A 22,507-nucleotide genomic window follows, 5' to 3' on the forward strand; every position below is an offset into this window, starting at 1 on the left:
TCACTGCATCACTTTGTAGCCCACATCTGGTCTACAAGGAAAGTTTTACAGCTGTCCAGTATGGCCAAATAACCCATGAATCTTCCCCCCATTGAATAAAAGAGATGTTTAAGTCTCCCTAACAGAATGAAAAGACTGGACTAGGCGTGAGGTTTTTGCCTGTGGAAAATTTTACTCTCAGATGTAGCCCATGTAGAACTCTTATTAACTACTACAGATATATGCTTTCAACAGAGAGTGGCTTGGTGCCCTCTAATGCTTTGGCTTCATAATCTAGGATTTTCCTGTTGCAGTAAATTAAAATAAATTTATTTATGGCAGCTAAAGCACAGGTACTGAAAACAGTGGCTGTAGTTTTTTGGTACCCATCTGTCCTACTCTTACTCCATCTGTTTCCTTCACTCATTGCACTGTAATCCTGCTCATGAAATGGAATCCAAACTCTTTCATGTAGCACAGTGTAAGTTACCTAGTTACCCAGCTGAAAGACATTTTCAAAATAAATCACAGTCCTTGCACTCTGTAGAAGGCAACAGATATTGATTTTGTTACTATATGTCCGAGCAATCCTTCTTTCAACAAAATATACAACTGTCAGTAAATCTCCTCTAATTTCAGATTGTGCACTTCAAAATAATATCATAAAGGCTCATCATTTTAATCAATTATTGATTACACCTTGGGGACTTTCCACCGATTCCACTTGATGCTGCTTTTAAAATGGTAAGTACTTACATAACCGTAGGTATTATAAACTAGTTTTGATTTTTATCGCTAATAGAACAGTATAAATACACAGTATTATATGATTTCATTGGATAGTATAGTTTTTATTAAACTGTGTCGATTAACTTTTTTTATTCTTTAACAGTTCTTTGGCCTGTTAATGACTAAAGACTTTTACTTGACTCTTTACACTAAATGTAATTGATTACAGGAAAAGAAAACCTAAGAAAGCCCTCCCTCTTTTGCAATCCAAGATGGAAATAAAATATAAAGGCTGGAATTAATATATTGAGAAACTTTGCACGACACAAATACAAAAGCCACTACTAAAAACATTTGTTCTGTGGGATACTATAAACAAAGGATACTTCCATTATTATCTCATATTTAAGGCAGTGTGATAGGTGAGGACATCTGAAGGTCGAGAAGGGGGAGTTGTTGCTCTATAAAAGGGCTCTTGCTCTATAACAGGGCTCACACTTATTAAATATAAGTTTCTCAGTATTCATGGGGTCTTTCTTTTCTATATTAACACAGTATCTAGAATATCTACATGCCTTAAATACTTTGGTTTATGCATTTACCACTTCATTATTAGCATCATATTAAAAGGGAATAGTTACATTTATTTGCAGCTACAAAGAACTTTTGACTGATACTGAATTTATATGGAATAGCATATACAACAATACTAGCAAACAGTACAGTTCACAGAAACACACATTTAAACATACAACTTTGTGACTAGGCTTTTTTTTTTTTTTTAATTCCACATGTTATTTTACCAAAATTTCAGTAGCATAATTACCTGTAAGAATTTTATTGAGTCAAAAGCAGTAAATTAAAAACCTCTTAAGACACAGAAGGAGCATTAGTAATTCAAGGGATTTTAGAAATAGGTAGTAAGAACTTAGGTTGGAAATGAAATGTTTTTCCAAGATGAATGGAAACAAGTGCTGGTAAAATAGATCTTTCATGTTGGAGATCCATTATAGTGATGTAGATGACTAAAAAAATGAGGATTGCAATTCTTTTACTCTTTATGTGTACATTGAAATACATGTAGCCCATTTCTCCTTTCTATGGCAGAGTTTGAAGTACTTACATAAGAAAGCAAAAAAGGAATGGCTTGTATTAATCATGCAGAAAAAAATTTAAAGTCTATATACCTCCTGTGGTCTTTTAAAAAGCATTAATAATAAAAGTATTTGCATAAAGTTAAAGCAAGAAAACACTTACATGTGAGAAAAAATGCATCTTTTTGACATCTGAGCTACATCTCTTGATCTGCTCTATAAATAGAAACTAATTATGGAGAGACTAAAACCAAGAAAATGCCCTAGAAAATAAGACAGACTGTCTTTTTAAAATATACTCAAAATAGTGTGAGTAAATCTGTATCATATAGATACCTAACAATTAAACACATTTGAATTATAAATCTTTTTGGATCTAGCCTTCCTTGTTTTACAAGCCATAGTTAAACTTCCACTAACTCCACTCAAAGCAGAATCAGCCTTGATGTATTCTTTCTCTAGTGATATTTTCTGACCTACAGAGTATCAATATTAACTGTGAATGTCAGAAGAACTGCACAGGCACTAGTGAAAAAAATTATTCAGTCCTTTAAATGAATGCCTAAGCTCTGACTTTTGAGGGAAGACAGAGATCAGCAAGTCAGCCGCTGTTCATATTGCTTGCTTTCTTATAATCAAAAAACAGAGTGCTTACTAACATAATCCATTCCTTCCCAGGAATTTGATCTAAGTTTTCTTTTAAAATAACTTTATTCTCCTGCTTTGGTTATAAATGTAACTTCAGAAACACATATGATCCAAGGCTAAATTCCAAACCCAAAAGCTGACCCAATATAGGGGTCAGTAGTGAGGCTGAAATTTCAAATTAATATGGTAAGTCAGTCCTGCCAAGGTGGGTGTTAGGGCTTCTCAGATTCAAAGATACCTCAGCTGCTGTCTCTGGACAGTAATGTTTCCCAGACTCACTGCCGAAGCGCATATCAGGCTGTTTCTTAGAGCAAATAACAACTTGATTATATTATTAGCAAAAGGAGACTGGCAAGACACAAAATAGAAGGTGCTTCAGCTGCTCCGAGCTGGAGAGCACCATTAGAGGGACTGAAGTGGAACCAAGTGGGGAAAGTTATCTTCCTCAGGAGCTGCGGGGAGGAGATGGCGGGGAGGAGTTAAAAGTTGCATGCTGGATTTCACAAAATTAAATACAACTATGGCCTTTATTTTTAGACATCTACACTAAGAAGGGAGATTAAGATGCCAGAAGTGATTATCCCTCATGGGCAGTGTCACTCAGGGATCTGATCAGTATGACTGCGGATACTTGCAAGCCTGATTCACTAGCATACAGCACTGAGTTGCAATTCATGTAGTTTTAGCACCATGAAACAACTCAGCAGTCAAAAAATTTTTCCCATTAGAACAGTGTACAAACACAATCTGCTATGCTGCTTTACAAAATCATCACGGGAGGAAATATCTTTAGGTTTGCCTTAACCTACCATCTGTCCACACAAAAAGTCAAAATGAATTAATTTACATACAACATTTTGCCAGCCAGTAGCAGCCGTTAAGCATTATTCCTTTCCTCCACCCTTCACCTTAAAAGGGGCTATTCTATATCCCTCCAGTCATGGCATGTACATTTCTGTGAAGAAAATAAACCAAAGCAACTGGACACGTATCAGTGTGCAAAAAAGCACAGTCTAGGGTGGAATACACAGCCCAAGGCACATGCGCTCTATTTGCTATGTATTGCTACCCTAAAGTGCAAAATATTTGCAGGAATAGGGAATGCTCAACAGCAGCAGCAGGCAGCACTTGTAGCCTAGACCAGTTCTGGTCTGTTCTTTCAGAGACCTATTTCAAACCAGCTGGACATTAACCTGAATAGCATTTACTTCAGTTTCAAATAAATTACACGTTCTTAGTTCTAACTTCCTTTTTTCAGAGTGCAACAACATTTTAATCTGTCCTAAAGCAAAGGGAAAATGAATCATGTAAGTCTAAGTGGATGCACTGGGCATGCTAAATGAGGAATGGGCATAATCATTTAAAGCAAAAGCAATTAGATCATAGTGAATGCATTTAAATAGTTACAGCAGCAATTATCCCATTTCCAGCTACTTGAGACTACAAGACCTGAAAATTTAGTCAATGACTTTTGGTTTGCAGACAAGTGCTAAACTGCAGGATTTTAGCTTTCCAAGGTTAACTGATCAGAACATTCTTTTAATTCATTCTAGTTTTTTAGGGTTTATTGTTAATGCACAAAATGTGTATAATACTGGAAGCTGAGAGTGCAGTGTCAATTTAATGGAACTTAATATCAAAGTAACAAGTCCTGTTGCACTTTTTGGCAATTTTTCATATTTAATTAACTGAAACTTCACTTCTGAATTTTAATTCACTGACAAATAACTTCATTAACACAAAAATATGATTGCCTGTGGTGTTTCATGTCCTTCCAGAAGGTTGACTTCAAAAGCATACAACTTTGGAGAGGGAGGGTGGCAAGAAGGAAATACACTGGAACAACCTTAGCTTGCATTACTGAAAGCAAAATTCCCTGTACAAACTCAAATTGAATGGGATCTTGGAGGTGAAAATAGAGCAGGGATTACATAAAGCAAGTTGTGGGAATGATGACTGAAAGGACCTGGCAAACAAAAAGGGGAGAATCCTCAAGGCAGGAGGCACAACAAAACAACTATATGCATTAATCTAAAGAAAAAAAAAAGAAAATATTGACAATATGTTCACATAGCCTTTTGAAAGAGAGGGAAATAAACTGGAGAATTAAATAGGATTTCTCAGTTGTCAGAGGATATGCCTCTTTCTCTTCTCCCCTTCCATCTTCTGCATTATTAAGTTCAGCATTATCAGTAGAACATTTTTCACCTTCTCAAATAAAGTTATGAACAGCAGTCCTGATGCCACAAGCATGGCAAAAGTTGCTCAGCTGTGCCTGGTTCTCTCTGCTACTGAAATAACCTATTGTAGTCCATGTATTAAAGAATAAACACAGTACAGTTTTCATCATGGCCACCTGAGGAGCTATACTGAAATTACAGTTAATCATGTATGTATATGCTGGGTCTAGCCCTCTGTAGAAGACCCCAGGCTTGGCATCAAATTGCTCTTCAGCTTGATAGGTAGACAAGAACAAACTGCACTGATGTTCAGCTCATCAGAATGGTGATATCTACCTTGCAAAGCAAAGAGGTCAAATTTCACTTTACTCAAACCTCATGGAAAGAAATAGCATTTGCTTGTTTTATGTATACAAGTTTAGAGGACACTGACATATGTACATACAAAAAGGAGCACTGAGTGCAGTTCTGTTACATGCCACAGGAGAACTGCAGAAGAAATACATGAAAAAGAATCATACATAGGCTCAGTCCTCAGTAATGCCAAGGTTGCATATTTGTCCATGATCACCACTGAAGGTATGCCAAAACACACGAAGCTAGTGGCCAGTCTATTACTTGCTTTGTTCTGCCAAAGCATTTATAGGTAAGTCACAACCGCTTGGTAGCTCACACAGGAACTTTTGATCTCTTCTGGTCAGGCTACTGCAGCCACCTGTTTTCTATTTCTTGCATTAATCCTATGCCTGTTCACTTTGTCCCCTCCTTTCAGACACTGTCCAGGTTTTGGCTGGGATAGAGCTAGTTTTCTTCATAGCAGTTCATATGGTGCTGTGTTTTAGACTTGTGACCAGAACAGTGTTAATAACACGCCAGTGTTTGAGCTATTGCTGTATAATGCTTCCACAGTGTCAAGGCCACCTCAGTTCCTCACGTGAACTGGCCCCGCCAGTGAGGAGGCTAGGGGTGCACCAGAAGCTGGGAGAGGACACAGTCGAAACAGCTGACCCCAAGTGACCAAAGGGATATCCCACACCTTATTACGTCATACTCAGCAATAAACCTAGGGGAAAACAGGAGGAAGGGGGGACATTCAGAGTTATGCTGTTTGTCTTCCTAAGTAACTTATGCACAATGACTCTCTGCTTTCCTGGCAACAGATAAATAGCTGCCTACCGCAGGTGACCCACAACTGACATAAAATACCTAGTTATTTTAACTAGTAGCAAGCTAGCAATGTATCCCTTTTTTTCTCCTCTTTGCACCTTTTTTTCCCCCCTCAGTTATTAACAGAAAACTGAATGCATTTACAAAAAGCAAGAATGAAAAGAATACAAATGTCAGGCTTTTACAAGGTCACTAAATACTTGTGTTTAACTCTGGCAAGTTTGTGTAAAGAAAAAGTTCCGTGAACGGAAGAGGTCTGGAGTGCATCGTCTGTCTAATTTTATCAGTATTTCATTTACACTTCTGCTTCTATTTTATTCCTACAGACCATGTCATCTAATTAGTCTTTGTTTTACAAGTTTATTGAAATACAGTTCTGTAGCCAGGAGTATTTGTCATGCTTATTTTATCTGTTACTAACAAAACAAAAGACATTCACAGAAGCAGATGACTCTTACTTCAAATCCAGCCCTAAGAGACATGAGCTAATCCACTGCACTGATAAAACAAGATTGGTTTAGATTCACATATACGATAAAAATCCTCTCAAATAATATTTCATATGCAGACCAAATCCAAATCAAAAAAATAAATTACATTACATAGCTTGACACAGAAATACAATGGTTAAAATTGCATAAGCCTAAGTAGATCAGAACTCCCTTCCATATGAAGTTGTGGGGGTTTTGTACTTGTCTTCCCTCTGAAAATATACAACTATGTGAAATAAAGTATTTTGCAAAATGTTTTTTTATTCCCTAACTTTATTTTCATAAGGTCATACTAATTTTCTGTCTAAAAGATTGTTCTAGAACATCAGGAAAATACATGCAAAAATATTCTGTTCTTGAACTTATTCAGTTAACAATATCTGCCGTATTACTGAATAACAAACATTCCAGGCAGATGGAAAACCATTGTTCTGTTAGAAGTGCATTACCAATGTAATCTTAGATTTTGCTAATACATCAAGAGTTACACTCAGGGAAAGATCAATAATGTATCATTGATTGCAAAATTTAAAAAAAAGAAGTTAACACCCATGTCTACTATTGGAATTTTCATGAAGCCAGTGTAAGATCTCTGGAATGTATCTGTGTAGATGGCCTGACTGTCTTCTGTAATGACATCATTTGGTAGAGAAGAATCATTTGATGAAGGATTAAAATACTGAAGTGAAAAGAGGTTGAGAAAGAGGTAGCAAGTTTTATACCTCTGTCAATTTATTTTTCTTCCAGGAGTAAAAAATACTTCACAAAAAGAATTTAAGTCTTTGAGGAGTAAAAAAAATCTCCCGTGTAAAATATACTCTATTCACATGACTTCTTCAGAGGCAAAGCAGGTGGAAAGAAGTAAGGGAATGGAAAGTTATATTTTGAAATTATTTTACTATCACAGCAAAAAAAAAAAAAAGATGTAGATTTTTACCTGATACCACTGTCTCTCAAAGAACACTAATCCCTTTATCAACCAAGAATAACATTTGCCCCTCCTTCAAAAGCAATCTAGGAAATGAATCTTTGTGCTATCTATAAAGAGCACACAGCCTGGATATAACTTTTTTTAGTTAGTCATCATAGCTGATTTCAGCGCTATGTGGACATAGTTACTCAGATATTATTACGGACCAAATGACCATTCTCTCAATCTCCTCCATCTGAGCCCAGAGGGCTTGTCATCAGAGCATTACTAAATTCAAAGTCTGTTGGCTAACAATGATATTATGAGGCACCGCTGTACATGCAAAGTGCCACTTTCCCTCATCACATGGTAATAGTTTGAACGTTTATAAACACTGAAACAAGTATGAACATTTTAAATACTGGGAATTCAAGATACTGGTAATGTTTCTCTCACTACTAGGTCTTTTCTGCAACTGATACACACACATGGATAGTCTCATGTCCTCACCATTTGCCTTAACATGATGTTCTAAACTATTAATTTTATACGTCCATAAATCTTTCCAAATCTTGTTGCTTAACCTTTAGTCACCTTGTTATTAGACTATGGACTAAAACACAGCACCCTGCATTCCATCTCATATCTTCAAAAACATCTGGTATCCTACCTGCTCCATCTGGAAAACTCTGTTGAAGAGCATTGATTACAGTGGTCTTTGTTTCAGAAATAGAAAACTAAAGCATACAAATATACCCATCACAGCTAGAAGACACGAAACAAAAGAGTCTTTTGTGCTATATAGCTTCTAGCCCTCTTTCTAACACTAGTCTGAACAAAGGGCCAGGACTGAGCATTGTATGCTTTTGTACACCCAAGCCCAAGGAATCTGATGAGTTTTCACAAAGAAGAGCTTATAGCATTGTGCTCCTAATCAAAAAAGTTTGCAGCAACTCCAGCTTTAAGCAATATAAAACAAGCTAGATTGTAGTATCTAAGGGTGGCAAAGCCTGAAGGAAGTCTTGGGAAGAGCAATATTTAGGCAGTCTACATTTTCATTTCCACCTTGAATACAATTCTAACATGACGATGCAGATTAATTTGAATTTACTAAATTCTGTGTAGCAAAAGAGTCAGTTTACAAAAATAAAAATTATATGACACAAATATTTGAAACAAAATCCTTTCCTCCAGCATAGTAAAAAATGGCTGAGAAAGAATCTTTAAAGTCAATCTCCAACAGATATTTAGCAGACATTTTCTTCATCTAATTGCTTTTACAATGACAAAAATGAGTGAAGTGTTTTTTTTTTCAAAATAGGGATGAACTAAAGTTATCTCATGATGAGGCTTGAATTGTCTTTAGCTCCTCCTGTGTGGATTTTTTTAATGAAAGAGATTTAAGAATGGGTTCATTTGTGCCAAATTAAGGTTGCAATGACTAATAACAGAAAGGATATCAGATTCAAAAGTAGAATCTCTTCTATCAATGGAAAAAAAAAAGGTGCTACTGAGTACAAAAGCAGTATTGCCTTTTGAGTCACTAGATGTAATACTGCCATTATAATTTCTTACTAGACAGCATATCAACTAAGAGCTTCATTTACTGCCCTTCTTTTTTGTTCACTGATCATAGCATAGAGATGTGGATAAGACTCAAGAGTCTGGGGGAGAAGAATATTTTTTTCTTTTAAAAAAAACCAAACTCAAACTCACCAATTAAGCTACATCCCAGCTTGAAAGCTGCTTTCAGTCACAAAATGTCAGACATGAGTACCCTGCTTCTGAGGATGATGAAGTGGGCTTCAAATACATATCAACAAGAAAAATGTATGATAATATTAGGGAGTCTTGTATTTCTTTTTAATTGATAGCTCTTGAGTTTTGCTCATAAGCACTTCTAGCAGATTTTTGTGTTCAAATAGAAAGACCTGCCTTTGTAAAACTTCTGTAGGAACATCAGTGATATTTCTGAAAATGTACCTGCCTACAAGAAAACTTAGGATATTTAAACTGAGACACATGATGTTTTTCTTTCAGATGAGTCTCTGCTCAGCTTAGGAAAAAAACAGCAGCCAGGACATCATGAGCTAAGAAAGTTGTTGACAGCTTCCATTTCAGTTACTTTTAACTTATAGTAAGTTAATTTGTCCATTTGTTTTCGAAATTACAGTTGAGTGAATTTATGATTTTTTTTTAAAAAGATAACTTTCTTTCATCTGAGATGTCTTGCCTAAACAGAACTGATAACCACTAAAAGCATCAGCATAACATATTACTCACTTTCACTGTTTTGCTAGAATGCCCCTAGGTATAGAAACAATGCTTACTAATGATAAATGCAAAGCAAAATTCAGGCTCTTGAAGAGATATATAATTCATATATATGCATGTTCTTGCATATATGTGGATTATCTTGATAATCAATTCACAAAAAAAAAAAAAAAAGGAAGCTTGGGACCTAGAGGGTACATTTTCAAAGCTTTACGCAGGAGGTACACTCACTAATCCTACTAATGAATAATAGGATTAGTGTATATACCAGTTATATGTGGCTTTCAAAAAGTTCCACATTTAGATCAAACTTAAGGAAGCAGATGAAATAAAAAAAGAATCCTAGTAACATGTCAAACAGTGATTATTCCTTTCTATTCATGTATAAGCTGCTCAACAGTACTTTTATGTCTTTGTTAGAATTACCACTGCTGGAAAGTAGTAATTCTAAGGCAGATTTTATTGTTCTGGCTACTAACATAGAAATGTTCCTATCCTGCTGAATCTTCCATTTCTTCTTTCCACACTGTAAAAACAGGCACCCTGATATCTCTATAAAAGATGCTACACAGCATAACTGTGTTCTCTATGTTAAAGAGGATATACACGTTAATGAAATGTAGGATCAGAATTTCTATGACAGTTTCTGCACATATTCTGGTTGCCAAGCTACAAAATACATTCAAACTTTTTGGGTTTTCATATATGAAAACAGCTTTTAGGGGAAGTGTCCAAACAAGCATCTGTGGATAAGAGGTTTTTTTATTTGCTAACAGAAGATGCTACATCATGAGGATCAAACTTACCCACTTCACCTCTCACAGGCAATCTAAAAAACTCCGTGTTTAGTTGCCTGAGGATTTGCCTTTCTTATGTCTTTAATCTTGACAAAAGGATCATAAGAGGAATCAAGTAAAGTCAGTTTTCACAGTTACTATGCTAGACTATCTTATTGGGAAACAAATCAAAACGACAAGCTAATTTCATGCAAGCTGCAAAACAATTTCCATACACAAGTGATTTTGGCCAGAGTTAAGTGACACAAAAGAAAGACTCTGCTCAAAAATTAAAATCAGCTAAGCATCAGCTGAGATACAAACAACCTAACATTCCTTCCAGGTGTCTTGTATATCCATCATACACTGTAGAATATTTTCAGGCTGAGAGATGTTGAACTATTAGCTGTTTTTACTTAGAATAATATACCTCAGAAATATCTGATAAAAGCCTCTGAAGAAAAGTAATTGAAGCAAAAGTTGGACACATGACTAATTTTTCTTTATCTTGGACAAAGTACTATGGAGAAATAAATTGCATAGGACTACTTCTGCTATTAATTTTCAGCAAAGCATGAGCATTTCTACCACCGCCATTAAATATTCTCAAATCCAAACAGAGAGACTTTACATGAAAAGAAACTATTTCCTAACATACGTGATAGAAATCCTATTTACAGAAAAACTATAGGAAAAAAAAAAAAAGAGAGGAAATTTAAACCACTTCAACATTGACAGAAAAAGGCATGTTTTAGATGCAGTAGTAAGCGCAAGCCCTTCAAGCTTTTCAGTTTTATAGATAAGAGTGCAATTTAATATTTTTAATTGTATGCAGATGGTTATTTTAATTCCTGTAAAGCCAGCACAAAACCAGTCTAAACTATCACAGAACTAGTATCTTCTGGTTTATTCTATAATTTTCTATGCAACGTAAAGGGGTGAGACCATCACATATGAATCCTAGGGAAAGGTACGGAATGAACGTTAATCACAGAGTCCTACTATGCAAGTTCAAAGCTGAAGTCTGAAGTATTTTGGACAGTGTAAGACAGTGATCCCGAAACACAAAAATAAACTGAGTTTGGATTAATACCTGCCCAATTACACAACAATCTTTGTGAAATACCACTAAAAGATATCCCCTCTGCCAGAATATCATCAAACATTCTGGGAAATGAAAAGTGTCTCATAAAAGCAAAGTGGTTAGCAATTCCGTTTTTCTGCTCTGTGCACCTGGTGTCGTTCTGAATGTACAACCTATAAATAGCACCTCTGGATGAAACAACCAAAGGGCAGAACAATGACAACTCACACCACTGACAGTAATCTGAAACAATCACTACATTGTTAAAAAGGAATTGGGAAATTCTGTCATGCGACATAACCATATCTATGTAAGTAAGGTGGAAAGAAAAGACAGCTCATATCAGTCAAACTATGCACAAGGTAAAATGTTAACAAGCAGATACTTCTGTAACGAACGCTACTGCTTAAACATAAGCAGCTCAGTGTGAAATAGAACTCACATACAGCTCAGTAGGAAACTATTGTTTGTTTTTGAGAAATGGAAAATATTGTACCAAATAAAATTCAACTTAGTATATTTATACTAACAAAAAGGTAAAAATTCAAGTGATTCCAAATATTTAATTTAAGCATTTACTCTTTTCATGCTGAGGACTGAATTGAAAAAAATCAATTACAAAAACTCATTTTCTACCAAAAAGATCCAATTTTGAGTCTGGAAACCAGAATATCACCTAAGAAGAATTTTAAATCAAACCCAATTCATACTAAGAAAAATACATGTTGCACACATAAATAAAAGAGAACTTCTTAATGAAATATTTATTCAGGGAAAAAAAAAAGTCTATTTCAGATTGTAGTATTTGTAGATTGTAGAGAAAAAAAGTGATTAAATTTGTTCTAGCTACATACAACATTCCTTTCTGAATAAAAGGTTAATAGTATTATCTTTCTATATGCCCACATATCCTTAGTCTTAATGAATACAAAATATCTGTAAACTTAGTTGGGTATTTTCCTACTGAAAATATTTCAGCACTGATTCAGCATTCCCCAAATCTGTCACATCTGTTGTTTTCTATAGGATAACTGATTGACAGGATGCTCAGAATCTTAGTAATCTTACTACTAACAAAGCTGTAGCATTTATAGGTTCTTAGTATTTTGCACTCCCAGTCAGGTATATGACTGCTGACTGTTCGATTGTAATGAAATCATGGAATGACAGATCTTTCTACAGATATTCAGAGAATTGTTCATTCTAATTAAGAGATTTGTGACATACACAGACTTTGAATTTAGTAACGCTTAGCCTAAAAATAATCAACAGAGTATTAATCCGTATCTAAATGTCACTGGGAATGTCAGAGAAGCCTTTGAACAGCAGAAGTACAATGTGCTTTATGTACCTGAAATCCCAGGCAGGGTTGAAAAAACATAACACAAGAGTGTACTTTTCATCTTCCTGTGAAAGTGCCAGCACATTTAAAACCAGTAAATCAAAATCTCACAGTATTGCTTGTTGAAACTGGCTTTCAAGATAGAGGGTGAACAAAAAGACCTTTTAAAATAAGTTTTAGGGAATATATAAATTGTCTGAACACTGCTATGGACAATCAGTTTTAACAGCATATGTCCAACAGCCTAGTATGGTTACTTGCTGTTCTGGGAGCCTGCCAAAGAAAGAGACCCATCCAGAAATCATGAGGAAAAAAAAACTCAAGAGAAAACTGACAATAACCCATAACTTACATTCTTCTTTATCTAGTCTAAAGCCTTTCATCCAGCATCCATCATAATAAAATCAGTGTTCCTGACACAGCATGGATTAAATCTTCATTTTAATAGAGAAATACATTTTTAGAAAGCCTGAAATTCCCTATCTGTTGAGTAACTGTACAGTAAAACATTCAAAATTTATCCTACTGTGCAATTTCCCAGAAGAGCATCTGACAATTATTAATGACATAAGCATCACTGAACAATTGAATGATATAAGACCACCTAAGTTTTGTAGACAGAGAACAGCTAAACAGCAGAGGCCACAGACCAAATCGGCAGGAAACCTTACAGCACAATTAGTATCTCCTAAAATATACTCCTGTTTCACCTTCTAGGAAATGTTTCACCAGAGAACAACACTTGTTAAAGCAGAAACTACCTCTCATTTTCTAAATAATTTAAGTTAACCTTATTTCTGACAGACACTGGCAAATCTGTCTACCAAGGGTTCATTTTACTATTTAACAAAGAACCTTGGTAAGACCAGCTTGACCTGTCTCAGGCCTGTCTTCAGACTGTGGAGCACTGAATTCCGTGCATGTGCCTGGAGGTGATGGCAATTTGGGGTGCCACATTGCACAGCAAGAGACTGAGACATTCTTTATTTGTAGTTGCCTACACCCCTTTACCAAATCTAACTGTTAAAGTTAGGACTGCAACTAAAGCTGAGGCTGAAGAAGCCTTTGAGCTTCTTACAGAAGGAGAATCTATGAAGGAATTTTAAAATATATTTTGAAGTAGTCTGTGACATAAAAATCAACTTGCCTCTCACAGGATCTAAACGTTTAGGATTCTTCTTTCTTGGATTTTTGCTGGACTTCTGATCTTTTTTGTCTTTGCAATTTATGTCTATAGCACAACATTTTCAGGAACAATGGCATGTGAAATTTTAAACTTTTATTTCCTTTTATACAAGACTGCTCATATTCTAACCTGTGCCATTTTTCCACTATAGCTTAACTTAATTTCTTTTAATTCCTTTAATTTCTTTTAAACTTAACCTTTAATTTTTTTTTACATACCTCTTTTCAGATTTTCCAGTAGTCAGTGGCTGCAGTCATCTAAACAATGCATTATAAATATCTGCAACAGTAGGAAAGGCTTTGCTAGCATGTGTTCTTAGGCAAAAAAATACATACAGGAATACTGAAGTGTCACTTTAAAATAACATTAGTTTCTGGACAGATGTGAGAGCGCTTACTTTCATATTAGTCCATGTAAGCCTACATAATCTCCTAGCAATCCAGGATCTAAAATACATGCTTTGTGCATCACTGCATTCTCATTTGACAACAAGTTTGATAACATGCTTTGGTTTGCTATGGATGACTGAAATTTTGAAGAAACAGTGTACCTCAACAAGTTTACAGAAATGTACAATTTATGGTGAGATTTAAGAAGCGCTCTGTACTCATCTGACTGCTTTTACAGCACAGTGGATATCAGCACAGTGGATATATGAGTGGTAAAATGACTGTTGATTTTAATAAATTCTAAGTTGTACAAATGATGGATGCATTGAATCTCTAACCCTTACTGGGTACCAATCTCTCTAGGCACTGTCATTTCCTGATACTCTGTGTACTTCCAGAAGTAAAAGCCCCATAAAAAATAAATGTTTATATTTTAGTTTTCATAAATTGTGCTTTCACAAGTCCACCTACTCAAATCTACATTAATTCAGCTCTGTTTTTATGTAGCAGATGGTTCAAAGGGACTGACCTTCTCAGTCCGCCTAATATCTCCCCTTAAGCCAAAGGTTCATTTATAACTGTCAAATATCACATCCTTTAGATGTCAAGTGGACTGAACAGAGGCACACTTTTCCTAGAGGACAGAGAAGTGGTAAAATATCTCAATAAATGAAAGAAATTACTGTGAACTTCCAGGGAATAGCAGACTTCTTCTATCAGTTCCAACTACTTATGCTGCTATTTATAGAAGCTACATTGATGCTAAAGACTTTTCAAGGCTCATACAGTCTGGTCTGGTAGAAGGATGTGCACTTTACACAGAGCTTGGAATCTGGCCCTAAGTTACAATGAAGCTGGAATGGGATGAACTTTCACAATTTATATTTTAAATGACAGTTTGCAATTAAAATAATAAAAAAAAAATCTTAAAAATCACATTAGCTTCTATAAACAACCTCAAAAAGCAAAATTCCAGCAAAATTGTAGCTATCTCTAACTAACCTCTGTATCTCTTATTCTCCCTGCATAGCATAAACAATATTAAATATGAAATATCTGGTTGAATACAACAATGTTTCCTTTTTGTTATTACTGCCCGGTGCTAAAGCTGAATATAAAACATTTCATTACTTTAACACTCACTTTAGGCTTCAAAAACCAGTGCATTTAAAATAAACCTTTGGTGAAAGCTTTCTTCTATGTCTCAGTTGTAACAAAGTCTATTACAATAACATGCATGAGATCTAGAGGTTCAGTACAAAGATGAGTGCATCTTTTATATCCACAGCAGGGAGATAGCTATTTCCTCTCCTTTCAGGATGATTTATTCAATAAAAAGAGATAAAATAAATTTTAAAATGCACTGTTATTTTTCTGGATCTCAAGATATAGTAGAGATATTAGGAAATTAAGAAAATGAACTCCATGATAGATATTACAACACTAGGCATTTTGGAACAACAAACAATCTCTGTGAAAAAAAAAATATATATATATATATATCTATTACAAAGATTTCTATATTTTGGGTGGTTAAGTCAAGAAAGTCTGTCCTCGGTATTTCTATGGTTTTGTGTTCCCTCTCAATCTTGTTTTTTATTTGTCTTCCTCCTAAGGAGAAGTTTATGACATTTTCTGTATCTGTGTAGCTTGTATCCAAAGACTTAGAACAATCTGCTTTTGGTGCATTAATTCACAGAAGAAATTAACGACAGGGAATTTTTAAAGCCAAAGGTGAAGCTAAAGCAGGAGGTTTTGAAAGCATGAAGTACCAGCGATAAAGAAGGAAAAGACAGACAGAGTTAAAAAAGAATCAGGTCATTGTCTGTATTATGCTTTTTCATAAGCCATAGTGAATAGTACAAGTAGTACCAGCAGTAGAAAAGGGACGGACTATCTATAAGGGTCAACACTCTTCTCCATGTATTCAGAGCCATATTTTTTTTTTTTATTTCATTCCCATCTGACACCTTATCTGAATCACTTTCTCAGTCTCTTCCCTTGAGTATATTTTCCTAAATCATGACAGAAGAAGTTGAGGTATTATGAAATCAAATTTTCCCTAGAAACTTTTGTCTTCTTAATTGCAGGAAGTGCAATTGCAGCAGGAAGGAAACAGAAGAGAAAGGAAAGAAATGGAGCTTGGTCTCTGCCAGCTTTATAGAGCCCACAGTACTGTGGCAACTAGTACTGGCACTATGAATACTTTCAGGAGGTGCTCATTCACTGTAACATTTTGCAGCAATACTGGAAAACAGCAAACAGCAGTGTCAGGAGAGGTCACAGTAACCACATGCTCTCTAATGAAGTTTTGGTTTATGCTATAAAACCAGGGAACCTGGCAAAGCAGAGCTCACGAAAAAGACCATGACCACTAACTCTCACTTTCATGTTTACACCTTCTGAATTGGATTTTTTAAAAGGAGACTTTTCCCCCAGCATAATAGCCTTTGGCAGCACCTGGAAGAATGGCAGTGCAGTGAAATCCATAACACAGACTGTGAGCAGATGTCATGACAAGATGAGAACAGAGTCTTGCAACAAAGGAAAGTGACGGCACACAGTGATAGCTTGTGAGGATGAAGCAAGCATTGCTAAGAACAATGAAACCATAAAATTATAGTATTTCCTCATCCAAAATTCTCAACAGCTTCATTCAAAGGCCCTTCTTATAAGCTGGTAATTAGGAACATTTTAATTATATGATTGTAATATGGAGGCAACCATGATAAAAGGAATCACAAGGCCAAGTACATGACACAGATTTTACTAACATGAGATATATTTACTTGCTCATTTTAGACAGACCTCTTTTCACATTACTCTGAACCAATGCAGATTAAGACCTCTGTAATCACATTTAGCAATGTATTGTGCTAAAAGTAACAAGAGCAATTATTCAGTAGGGTTTATTAGGCATACAGAACTTCTGGGTCACATCTCATTGATGACCATCTTTTTGTTGTTGCCTAGCTCAACTTTATAGACCTACACATGAACACATTTTACATACAAATGTACATTCTCTACATCTTTTGAAAAGCCAGCACGTCCTCAATTTTCCCCTCTCTTTACACACACGTGTATCTCATATGCCCCACGTTTCTATTAAGATGGATAGACAGATGAATCCAACTATCTTCCATCTGCTGTACTACTTCACAGTCATCCAAAAAGGGGTCTCTGGTCCCTACAACTAAGAGCATAGTAGTATTCTTCCATTATCATTTATTATTACAGGCAATGGACACACATGTTCAGATACTGCCCTGCATAGCTTAGGCGTGATCCTAATGAGTTATAAATACATTCTGGGGAGTCATCAAGAAGAAATCAGAAAGGTGTGTTACCCAATAAAGTGAGAACCATCATAAAACCATTCACATTTAGTCACTTTAAAGAAATTAATGCATTTCCCCAGACTCCTTTTGTAAAATCCCAGTCATCCAAATAAATGACCTGTGAAATAAACCTCTATCTAAATTAGTCCATAACCTTCAAGTCTTTCCCTCACCAAAATCTTGTGAGACTTTAACAGGGCCACATCTCACTTGTAAAGTAACCTTTAAGCTTCATAGGTTTATTCCTCAAGCAACATATCACAAAGAAGTAGCATCATTTCCCCTTTATCTGCCTTGGTCCTAGGAAATCACCAGAATGTCCAAAGCACTGTTAGACTGTGGAGAATTGGTTACCGTTGCAAAATGCAGCAGCCTGATACTGCAAACGTCCTCTCAAGAAGGTGCTTCTCCTACCCTATATTCTTTATGTGAATTGACTTTTCTGTTCTCTGCCGCTTTTCATTGTGTAACTACTGAGTCAGCTTATCCCCAAACTTACCAGAAGTTATGAAACTGCACTTAGTATCAATAATAACTTACACCACTAAAGCCCTTGGTGTGCATTGTTCAAGGTGGAAAACAACATGAAATGGAAGAAAAAGCAACACTTATACTGCATTTCTCATGTGTAATTTCTTTCTAGCACCATATATTGTTAATCTAGAGAAGTATTTAATTACTCATAATAAATTATTCTATAATTTACACGGCTAGGAATGACACTGTGCTAGAATATGTAATATAAATAGCAGTATTTTACTTCTGTACCATAGATATAAGTCACTTGCTAATTGGATTCTCACATTTGGACATTCGCCTTTAATCTCATGCTTCAGTGACCAGGAAACAGTTGCATTTGTTCTGGGCTTCCTAATTGTGATATATCCCTCTGCTAGTATAATAGTCAGTCAGACTCACCTGATACTTAGTATTTTCCCATATGAAGTGGAGCCTGAAGAAATTAAAGGCATCCTATCTCTGAAATGTCCTCCTCCTCACTGTGTCCTTTAGATGATGTTCACAGGATAAACGGGAGGCCAGTGGTCATTGTGTCTCATGACTCTATGTAAGATGTGTAGAATTGCTGATCCATATTACACCTGAGTGGATAATGAAAAATAAAATGTTAACTTCCTTGAACTTTTGTATGTCAAATCTCTTATGAAATATTTATGCAAGAAGCATCAGAATTTTCTAAAATAGATGGAAGAGTTTTGATTTAAAAACACAGGGTAAAATCCAACAAGCAGAGACACCTGTAACTCTACCCATATGTCAGCGCAGTTCCAAATCAAAAATGCCCCAGCAGATCAATTTTTAAAGTGATGCCAAGCGTCACTGCAAGATCCACTGTATGTGGACTCTCTGCCAAAAAAAAAACCCCAAAAAAACGCAACTTGTTATCTGTTATAACAGATATGGCAGGGCCTAGGTTATAAAAAGCCTCTTTTTTTTTTCTCCTTGCATCTCTCATTTAGTTAAGGATTTCTAATTTAAAAACAAACAAACTAACTAGAAAATCACCTCATTCTACTTCTACGACTGTTAAATTTATTATTGGTACCATATTGTGGAGTTGTTCAAGTTTATCAGGGTTGTGTCAGAGATCCAGCTGCTAAATTACACAAGAAGAAAAGAATACAAAAACATCTTCTCCTAAAAAGAAGGAAAGTCACCAGAAAGGGAGAAAGAGCAGTAGAGTCACTCTTATACACAACAGTGATTTTAGAATCAATTTATAAGAGGCATTGAATACTCTGTTGAATTTGTAAGGGTTACAGTAATTCATCTTCTTTTCAATTCACATTTTCTGTATGATGTCTCCAGAATTTCTTCACTTTTAATTCTAATTAGGAGATGACTAAATAAATGCTCAGTCTCCAATATTATGTTTATTACTCCCTCCTTTTTCTCCCCCCTTAATTTAATTAAAAAAGTACAAGTTCTTTGTTTTTGATTCTGTATCATCTGCTTGATTTTCTACAGACTCCTTAGCATTTTCTTTTTAGAATATTCAGGTACTTGAGTTTTGTTGGCACAAACAGAAAACAAATTTCAAAACTGAACGTATGAGAATTCATAGAAACAGAATGGTAAATTTGCACACACAAACCTGTTATAGAAACACTTGGAAAATTCTCCAATGAAAAAAAATAAACCTCTATTTTTTTGCATACCTGAACAGGCACAACTAAGTAGCACAGCATTTTTTTTTTTTAATTTGCAGCTCTTCTTTGAGATAAAAGCTCAGAAGACATTTTGGCAAATAAACACTGTTAAGAAATCATGATCTAATTATTGAAATTGCACAAACAGAAAAAGACTAAATTAATCACATAAACTATTCATCCCACATGCTATAAGGAACAACTGGGATGATATATATTGATGCATGTCACATTTAGCCACTTTTTAGGCAAACTAAAATGTCAGTTTTCTGTATTTCTATGTAATTCAATGTAATGCTACAGTTCATATATTTTTATAAAAATACAGTTACTCTTACTAAAAAAAAAAAAAAAAGATAATTTGCTATCAATTAGCACCCCAATATTATTAAGAGAACAGGGGGCAAACCCACTAATAATTTAGCAAATAATATATTGCTAAATGTCAGCTTTTACAAGGTATCCATCTCACTTTTTAAAGTGACATGGAAGCAGAAGCAGCATCTCACCTTAGTTATAAATTCCCTGTAGAAAGGGGGCCTGTATACGAATTGGTTTACTTTTGATCTTAAACATTCCTTTAAGTTGTTTTATATATATCAGTCAGCAGGTTCACAGAAAAAAATACAGCCAGCCACTGAGATCAATGTCAAAAAACAGGCCACAACAATACCAACTTTTCAACAGGCTGAAGTGTCATCATGGGCTTTTTGAGGCCTTGGCCAAGCACATGCAATACACACGTATGTACAAAACCCAACATATCACTGTTACGCGTGTGGAGAAACAAAAGGGTGCCCACACCTGCCAGGCAGATCTCACTGGCAGGGTGAGGCCCCTCTCTCTCAGGGTGGCACAGCTCACAGCTCTCCCCCCATCTCACACGTCCAGCAACAGATTTGCTGTGCTGGGGATGACAAGCTGAGCAGGGGAGTGAAAACAGGGAAGGATGCTTTCTTGCATGTAAATTCATGGTTTGAATTTGTTATACCATTTCTTCTAAATAATCTAAGTCTTCCTTGCCTTAAAATGGCACTGTGGTCTATCACCTCTCCTGCTCTCAAGTACTAGCTCTGTACAGCCCCGTCTTTGGCACCAGGCATTACACCAGACAGCTGGGAGGGCAGGGGGAGACAGCAGTGCAGTATAACCAGCATTCAACCCCTGATCACAGACTTCCATTCTGAGATGATTTTTTGATCTAGGAGTACAATTTGAAAACACAAATCTTCATACCTCCACCATAAATACAAAAGAATGACTTCCATGGGGCAATTTTTGTTAGCTTTTTATCAGCTGAAGTCCAGTCCTGTAACTCCTACAGGATTTATAAGATTAAATTCCTAGTGTCTTTCTAAAGTCTCACTGCCATACAATTCTTTACTTTTAAGCCTCTTCACCTTCTTTCAATCACAAAAGTTCCCTCAAACCCATGCAAATATATTTTGAAACATGGATTAGTTCTCTCATGTTTAATAAAAGTCTACTTAAAATATTTTTCAGCTTTGTTATCACTGAATATTGTGAAGTCTTCCAATGAACTGAACATATCTCTATTCTGTTCAAACAAATCCACTTCAATGTTAATGTTTTAAGGACTTACTTAGAATATAAACAATACACATACTGAACACCCAGACTTTGCTCCACAGAAGCAAAACAAAATAGGATCCTTTGATATATTCCCTGTTGTATTGCAAATCAGAAACATCCTTCAGTTCCTTCATTGTGTTTTGCATAATATTATCCATAACACTTTCCTTGTTTACTTTTCATGATTATTATAATCAGGCCTTACTCAAATCTAGAATCAACCCTTCTCACAGGACACCAATGTCTCTGGCTAACAAAAGGGCTGAATAACTCAAAAGACCCCAAGCCTTATTTTCATTCGTAAACTTGCATCACAAATCTGGAATGATTTCACATACGAGCAACTTTATAAACCTCTATAATTTGATTAAACCTGGCGAGATGGGACTTGCTGTGCTGGCAACCAAGCGAGGCCACTCACGCAACAGCATCCGCCCCACCCCAACACACCGCGAGGCACCAGTGCTTCCCCGGGCTCTCAAGACGTCCACCACCACCAGCACCTATCAAAGCGCACCCTCCTCCTTACTGGCCAATGGCGTGGCACAGACCTCCAAGAGAGGCTCTCTGGCTGGCAGGTGACACAAAACTCCCACCGGATTGGCTACCAGGGACCCTGTGGAGGGAGCAGCACCTCTCATCCCCCGCCATCAGCTGAGCTTTTCCAGGAAGCAGCTTCCCTCTGGGAGCTGTCCGAGTTCAAGGCAATGCCATAGACTCTAAACCGCTTCTCTTTTTTTGCCCCCTCTGTCTTTGCACGTGTGCTGTGCTATCAGCCTTTCAAATTATCCCCCAATTCAGTTCCAAATTCACTTTTTGACAGCAATGCCACTCATATTTTACATTTAGTCAGCACAGAATCACAGCATTAAACAATTTCTAGTTAATATCACATTCTAGTTCTGGTTTTATTTCCAGCTCTGTAGGAGAGATCTTAAATTCTCATCAATCGTCTTCGATAGGATTTTTATTTTAATTTCAGGAATATATTCTTATTTGGTCTTATAAACATCTTCCACTTCTTTCTACCTACAGAGTCTACATTTAAAGCCTCAAATACTTGATAACATCCTATTAAAACAAACCTATAATCATTTAGAGACCATTAAATATCATCCTATTAAAATAAATCTATAAACATTTAGAGACTATTAAA

General features: G+C 35.9%; 1 protein-coding gene across 2 annotated transcripts in view; it reads left to right on the forward strand.

The window, feature by feature from the left end:
- Positions 1-22,507, forward strand: part of B3GALT1 (beta-1,3-galactosyltransferase 1) — a 207,367-nt gene that overhangs the window by 148,041 nt on the left and 36,819 nt on the right. For both annotated transcript variants that reach the window (XM_086750867.1, XM_086750866.1), the window contains one exon: positions 619-723. The gene's annotated coding sequence lies outside the window, so the exon portion shown is untranslated. The remainder of the gene's footprint in view (positions 1-618; positions 724-22,507) is intronic.

Source organism: Chlamydotis macqueenii, chromosome 6 (genome assembly GCF_036417535.1).
Source record: "Chlamydotis macqueenii isolate bChlMac1 chromosome 6, bChlMac1.mat, whole genome shotgun sequence".
Classification (NCBI taxonomy): Eukaryota; Metazoa; Chordata; class Aves; order Otidiformes; family Otididae; genus Chlamydotis; species Chlamydotis macqueenii.